Genomic DNA, 7,928 nt, shown 5'->3' with positions numbered 1-7,928 from the left:
GAAGAGATGTTTATTTGCTGAATAAAGCTTTGTGGATTACTAGATAGATCTCTTCACATCCCAGTGGGAGGGCTTAGAATCACAACGCTCCAGTTGTGGTGTCACTAGTGCCAAGTAGACAGAAATAAGGACTTCATGGGTCTTTGATACAATGCTTCTAATGCAGCCCAGAACTGTGTTAGGCTATCTCACACTGCTGACTCATGTTCAGCTTGCTGTCAACAACCACAACAAAATCCTTCTCCGGTGTAGTGCTTCCAAGCCAGGAATACCCCCATCTTGTATTTGTACCTAGAGGTTCTCCTTAATTCCTAGGGCTTTACACTTTATGGTATTGGTATATGCCTCTAGGGCTGCAGCAGCCTCCACTGTTTTTTCCACAAACGCTCCTCTTTGAGAGATCTGCAGAGCGGCTACCTGGTCAATAAATGACAGTTTATTAATAAATGACTGTTCTAATGACAGTTTCTAGTCAGTAGAAACTGGATTCATTTGCCTTGGCCAAAGCGGTGTTTGGCAGGAAGGTGCTGCAACAGGTGGTATCCCCACCTTGAGGTCCCTCCCTAATGAAATCCAGATTTTGCATGTCCCAGTCTTTTGGACACCTCCTCACACCATACAGACAATGGGACATTGGGCTGTGGGGGGACCTCAGAGAGGATTGAAAAGGCATTACTGTGGGCAAGGAACAAGGAAGAGAGAAGAGAGGCCAGGATACAAGGAATCCTTTCCAGTCTCCAGCTCCGTCTCCTACAGAGCTCTAAAGCTCAGAGGCCTGTCTACAGGGGGCCAGGAGGAAGGATGGACTGAATATTACCTCCATCATTCCTCCTGCTCAGCTGGCAGTAGCCCATCAGAGCATTTGATATTCAAAAGCCTCAGAGATTGGAGGCTTCTGTCTAAGGAGGGTGCAACCCATAGGATTTTGCCCTAAATAGACAAAAAGTTGATCAAAACAAATTAGATTTTTTTAAGCTTTAAAAGAAGCAAAAGAGCACATCTACACAAAAGGTTGTTAAAATATGCCCCAAACTTGGCTTTTAATATGATTCTATTTAATGCCGCAATCCTATGCATGCTTAGACAGAAAAACGTCTTACAACTCCAAGAACATTTTTTCCCTGTCTAAACATGCATAGGATTGCACCCCAAGGCTATAATTCTCCCCACCCCAATTATTTTAAAAAATATTATTCTAGTTTGTCATGAACAGAGGCATTGTGTTTGTTCTCTCTATTCCATGCAATTGCTGTAATATTTATAATCATTACCGTCTGTAGTTATTGTATAAGATGGTGTCCTCCAAGAATTCCAATTCTTTATTGTGACAGCCTAGCCACAATGATCAAAGTAAGAATTAAATGACTGTTTCTTCATGGAGTCCTCCTTTATATCATTTAGCAGCATTAATTTAATAGATAAAACTAACTATGCTGGTTGAAGGGCTGCCTGTGGAGAGAGAGACGGATGGTAATGAGTAATTGATAGCAGCTGCAACAGATGGTGCCTGTGCCTAGATGCTCTCTTGTGAATTGAGAAAAGGTGCTGCTGCCTAGATGCGCTTCCATTCTGCAGGTCACAGCCAAACTTCCTGTTTTCTCATTCATAATCCTCCCAAAACATCTGGAGGTTAATCTATTGTGGAAGGTAATGTAGCATTGGGATAATATGCATCCAATAAAGACAGTTACATTGGATCTCTGTCTCTGGTTACTGTTTATTCTGTTTCATATATCCTCACTCTGATCCTGCAAAGATAAAATATTTTACTGAAATTTAATTATAAATTTAATTATAATTTTTTCTGTTAAAAATATTTTTTTCTGTTCAAAGGCATTGTACAATGAAGCAAATAAAAAGGTGCAAATAAATGAAGAGGCACTGTAAGCTATGGGTATCTAAGTCTTCCACATATCCCTCTCTTCCTCAGGTATCTAAGGCAGGATCTACACTACTGCTTTATCATGGTTTATAACAGTATTGACAACTGTTGGAGGCCATGACACATTCCATTTATCATTTTTAAACTGCTTTCGAAGTGTTATATCCTGCTTGGTGTAGATCTGGCCTAAGTGTTCTGCATATCCATCTCTTCTTCGGGATGCCTAAAGGGGAGGGAAGGAGGAGTCAGCTCTGTTGGGCACTTGCTAAGGCCCACACTAATTAGGCAACTCCTTTCTGCTGCTTTGTATGTGATACCTTGTTCATGCACCCTATACGTGTAATCAAGGCCCATCATAGAAAGAGGCCAACTGCCAACTCCTGGAGCTTTCTAGCCTAGCTGCTGTTCCTGTCATTGACTGTTCACCTGAGCTCTCTGAGAAAGCCAAGGAGTGAGGAGGAAGATTGGCCTCAACTCACTTTGCACTCTTCTTGGTAGCCATAGAGGCTGAGCCCAGAGGGAGAGGGCAGTGGTGATGGTGGTGAAGAGGACTTACACAGTGAGGGTTTCTAATAAGGGCCCTGTTGTCCAAGAGCTGCCTAAAATGTGGAGTACAGGTGTCCTGCTTTGAGGTATGTTCTCCCACTTCTGAGTCCCTTCCTCTGCTTACCTGTGTTGCAGTATCAGAGATGGGATTCTTGGTGGGTGATGGTATCTGAAGCTTACCTGTTTTAGAAGACAACTGTTATTCATCTGCCCCACCTTTGTTTTTTGTTTTTTATCTCCTTGGCTATTTTATGCATTTCTACATGGTGCCCCATCACCAGAGTTCACATCACCAGTACCTGCTTGTGAGCTCATAGTGTTAAAGCTTTTGGAACAGAGTGGTGTAGTCTCCATGTTGCACACCTTGACATGTCAGAACTGTGGGTTTATACACTATTATTGTGTCATGACTGGAATCCTTTCCTCTGCTGCTTTGAAGAAGAGCAATCATCCATGGATCTTTATTGACTCTAATGGATATCACCTTTTGTGCAAACATAACTGCAGATATAAGGAGTTAGAAAGATCACTGGGCAAGCACAGGATGTCAACTAACTTCTACCACCACATCCCCAACTCTGCCCAGTTTTCACCCTTGTGTTAAAGAGTCTCACCAGCCCAAGTGTAATGCTACACTGTTGTATTTTCTTTTATTTTGCTTGTGCAGTCTTATTTATTATTGATGCATTTAATTTGTACCCTAACTTTCCATCATGAAAATGATGCTCAAGGCAGTTATTGTGGTTTGCCAATGCAAGTGGAATTAGTATCATTCCCATTTTGTTCAAGAGGTATAAATCAAGGATAGAATCATGCAGTAAGACATCCGAATCCAGTCTGGCCTATGTAGGATGCTGGTGAAATAACCTTTTGAGATATTTAAATGTAAGTAGGTAGAAATATATGATCCTGTAACCACTGAGGAAATTATATTGATGAACATGGAAAGCTGTGCTTTGTTGCTGTTATGCTGCTGATGTGTTTTCACGCTTATTTTCAGTCTGTAGGTGTATGTGGGGGGGTATTTATAAACAGCATAAATCATTTGCCTGTTACCTCTAGTAGGTTACTGTTACTCTCAAAGAAGAGGTTAGGTCCATTATAATAAGTCAACTTTGACTTCTTTGTAATTACCAGGACTTAATTAAACAACAACAATGTATATGTCCATACTAGTTAATAAATCATATTAAACTGCTGAGAGTCCTTTTAACTTCTCATGGATTTGTATTGGGGATAAATCCTGGAAGAAAGTGATCATCTTTCTCTATAACCACATGATAGTATCTCATTTTAGGTCTTGGTATTCAAGCAGAACTCTTTGAAATCAATAGGAGTTGTGCTTGAGTAATGATTGCTGGACAGCAGCCTTTGTGAAAGTTTTCTCACTCTTTGAACTTGCCAGTTGTCAAAAGATTTTTTTTTAAGGGGGGCTGGCAATTGTTATTAAAAGCTTTTATTTTGCTAAGACTGAGTATGTCCCAAACAGCCTCTCACTATTGCTCAAAGTGAAAAGGACATAGGGAGTTCAGTTTGTTTGACTTGAAAATGTTCGCCTGACTCATAGTGACAGTCATTCTTCATGTTTGTCTCTGACAGCTGTGTAACTTTCAGTTTAATTACATCTGCTGTATACAGATTTATCAACTACCACCTAGAGAGAATGTGTCAAATGAACACAGCAGTCATGTCAAAATGACATTCGGGCTTTTTACTTCCTTTTTAGTTAAGGGAGAAAAGTGCACAATTTTCATATGAAATCATGTGAACTATTTGTTGGATGGAGATACAGGAATTTAAATTCTTAAAAGAAAGCTTGAATGACTGAAATATGTATAGGTGAAGAATCTGTAATGTATAGTATGATTTTCAATGTATTATGCTGTATTGCAAGATTTTTTTTTTGAGAAAATTAGAAATGCCTGCTCTACTATGGCTGTTTGGAGTTGTTTAGATGTGCAAGGAACAACAGCTGCAACAACAACAACAACAACTAATGGTGGCCAAATGTTCTAAACTGAAATCTGCATATGGTCAAAATTCTCAAATCACACACGTTTTCCTCATCACCATCCCCCAACAGCCACATTTTCATTCTCAATAGCCCTTAAAAACTCCAGTTCTACCTTTTTCCTAACTTAGCCAAATCACTTCTTCTCCCAGCCAACAGATGTTGGCAACTCCCTATTGTAGGGCTCTTAATTACTGCACAAGACTGAGAAGCTGAGTATGAGCTGGACAAGCTAAATATTTGTTGAACCACATTCTGGATGGGCATTATAAGATGGTGTCAGTGATACAAAGAGGCCCAAACCAAGTCAAGCATCTAGTGCAGTGGTCCGCAGACCCCAGGAGGTCCATGTAACCCACCCAGGGGATCCGTGGCACCATGCACATATTTACCATTCATTTCTGGAGTCCACTGACGAATTCCTACCAGAAGTAAAATATATCACTGAGCACCTGCGTGATTTAGAGACTAGCTTCAGAAATTACTTCTCTGCACCTAATCCTGAAAACGGATGGATAAGGAATAAATAAAAAATTATTTTCTCCATAAAATTGCTTTGCACAGTTAACTACCATACAGATAACAATTTTTTCAAAAGTAGGGGGTCCTTGGCTTGGCATTTGAAAAACAAGGGGTCCGCAGTACTTAGCTAATTGGGAACCACTGATCTAGTGTATTATATTTTAACCTGTGCTCTGTACAACACTGACCCTAAAGAGATTTTGAAAGCTTTTTTGACCTGAAGAAGTGTGAGTGCCCTCATGGAAACGATTTTCTATTGACTGATACTAATGCCTATATAAACTACAAATGGCTTTTGGGAACAAAAAAGATCAGAGAGAGGGAGCTAGATATAACAACTGTAAACTGATGCAGAGCTGCAGATTTAACTTGAACGAAAGCTGGCACCTTTTGTATCCCTGACTTCTATTCTCCTATTATGCAAGGCTGGAAACTCTATCTCTATATTAATGAATTGATTTTTGTATGTATTTGTCATATCTTTTGGTTGGAACAATAACACCCATTGATTGATATAAAATAACATACTTTGAATGATATGCGGAAATACTGAAGAAGTTGTTGTTGTTGTTGTTATTACTTACCCGCCTCTCCATTTTGATCGAGGCGGGGAACAACAGTAAATATAAAATACATAAAACTGAATTAAGAACATAGTATACATTGTTAAAACATCCTAAAAACATCCTAAAACTCCGCTGCATAGGCCTGCTAGAAGAGATCAGTCTTGATAGCTTTCTTGAATGCTAATAGATTGTCAAATCGACGAGTCTCCTCTGGCAGGTTGAAGGCATGAAAGGCAAAACTTGCAAAGTAACACTAATGTGCAAGATTATTTGTGTAATCATGGTACTACCGGAGATAGTGATAGAAAGGCCAGCAATAGTCTCTATACAAAGAATCATTTGGGATGGATCTGAGTGTTGTTTCCACAAACAGAAAAGCTCCTTCTATTTGCAGAAGGGACTGAGATCCAGTAGAGGCTGTTGCTGGAGGAATAGGGGAAGCCGTTTTTTGCAAATTCCTCCTTCACCTTGTGCCCCACCCCCCATATTTCTGGAGGATCCTCTAACCTTCCAGCGCAGCTTTTCAGGGGGCTGCAGGTAGAAAGAGGAGTCTGCAAAAAATGGTCTTCCCTTTCCTTCTTCTAGACCACAGGTGAGCAGAATGTAGCTCTCTGCAGATATTTTGAATGTTAACTCCCAGTAGACCCTGCCAGCTTGCTAGTAATCAGCAATGATGGTAGTTGAGGTCCAGAACATTTGGAAAATCTACTTTCTGCCCACCCCTGTCTAGAGGAACATCCTATAATTGGAATTCAGCTCACAAAAACTATGGATTCATTCAACCCAATGTCACTTACGCCCCATTATATTAGGAAAGGTAAGGGCACCCTTGCACCAATCTTTGTAAAGCACCATGCCCAGCTTTTGAGCTTCCAGAATTGAACACAGTTTGAAACAGAATGCTGATTTAAATGGAGCCCAGAAAGACATTTATGCTCTTATAGATTTGGGGTGTCTGGCAAATAAGCCGCTCTTAAAACCAAGTAGCTCTACTCTTCTTTTTAGCCATAGAAACCTAATTTAATGGATGTCTGACCATTGCTAAAAAGAGTAATAGGACTATACAATTTTAAACTTTTCAAGCTCTGAAGAAGATGGTAACTTGGAACAAAACTCCAGCCCAGATCTCAAAAGGTCTTGGATTCATTATCACCTGTGATGCTGACACTATGGTTGATAACCTAACCTAAGAAAAGCTGTATTACAGGGTTTTAATTGGAATCTATCTAGGTAATGTCATGGTCAATTATTTCACTTTATAATTCTCCACTAACACAAGTAAATATTAGCATTAATAACATAAGCTGTTTTCCACATTATACATTGTCATAAACCAGTGTCACAAGTGATGATTAAATTAGTTTTTATAATTCCCTGATCTGCAATTTGAATATAAACATAAAATTGGTTACATATACAGTTGATTTAAAAATGGGCTCTTTCCAGCTTCCTATCCCAAATTAACATGCATATTGCACTCTAGACTAAAGGGTTTATGGGGAATTTCCTTATTAATAATATTGTTTGGATGAAATACTGCTGTAGGTATGTTGATAATTCTATAGAAAATTAAAATATAACTTTCACTGAAAAAGTTATATGGCTGTGATATGGGGAGGGGGAAGGCAAATAAGAGCAAGTGTGGTATAGTGGTTAGGGTGTTGGACTGGGAGTTAGGAGATCGGGTTCAAGTCCCCACTCAGTCATGGATGCTCACTGGGTGACTTTGGGCCAGTCACAGACTCTCAGCCCATCCTACTTCATAGGGTTGTTGTTTTGAGGATAAAGAGGAAGATTCTGTACACCGCCTTGGGTTCCTTAAGGAGGAAAAAAAGGCATGCTATAAATAAATAAATAAATAAATAAATAAATAAATAAATAAATTAAAACAGGCATAATGTGTAAAGAAGAGGGCTATGTTTGAGAAACTCAGCTAAGTAATCTTGATAGGTTTTGTTGGTTTAACTTTTAAAAAGTCCAAAAAGAGGGGATAGTTTAAAATGTTTATTTTCTGTGTAAACAAAATCAGAATTGCAAACATGTGGAGTGATACCGTTATGCAACATAAGAGCTAAAAAAAAAAAGCTCTATTCAAGGGGCCAAGGAATATGTTTTAAGATACTACAATGTTTTAGCAATACATAAAGCCAAGTAACACATATAGACACTCTGATTAATATAACTAGAGGATATCTTGGCAAAATGGTATAGTTTCTCTGGTTTAAAAAAACCTACTTTCTATATATTCTCTCTCTCTCTCTCTCTCTCTCTCTCAATAACTTGGGGTGCCCCTTTCCCCCTTCTTACTTTGCTGCATACTGGGTGACAATCTCCGTGCAGCTTACCAGCAGAATTTAGCATTAGCTGACACATGAAAACCAAGCGGACCGCAATAAATAGA

General features: G+C 39.3%; 1 protein-coding gene across 1 annotated transcript in view; it reads left to right on the top strand.

Annotated features, from left to right (window-relative positions):
• Positions 1–7,928, top strand: part of BIN1 (bridging integrator 1) — a 504,124-nt gene that overhangs the window by 295,055 nt on the left and 201,141 nt on the right. The gene's annotated exons all lie outside the window — the stretch shown is intronic.

Source organism: Elgaria multicarinata, chromosome 2 (genome assembly GCF_023053635.1).
Source record: "Elgaria multicarinata webbii isolate HBS135686 ecotype San Diego chromosome 2, rElgMul1.1.pri, whole genome shotgun sequence".
NCBI lineage: Eukaryota > Metazoa > Chordata > Lepidosauria > Squamata > Anguidae > Elgaria > Elgaria multicarinata.
This window is presented reverse-complemented; position numbering and strand designations above follow the sequence as displayed.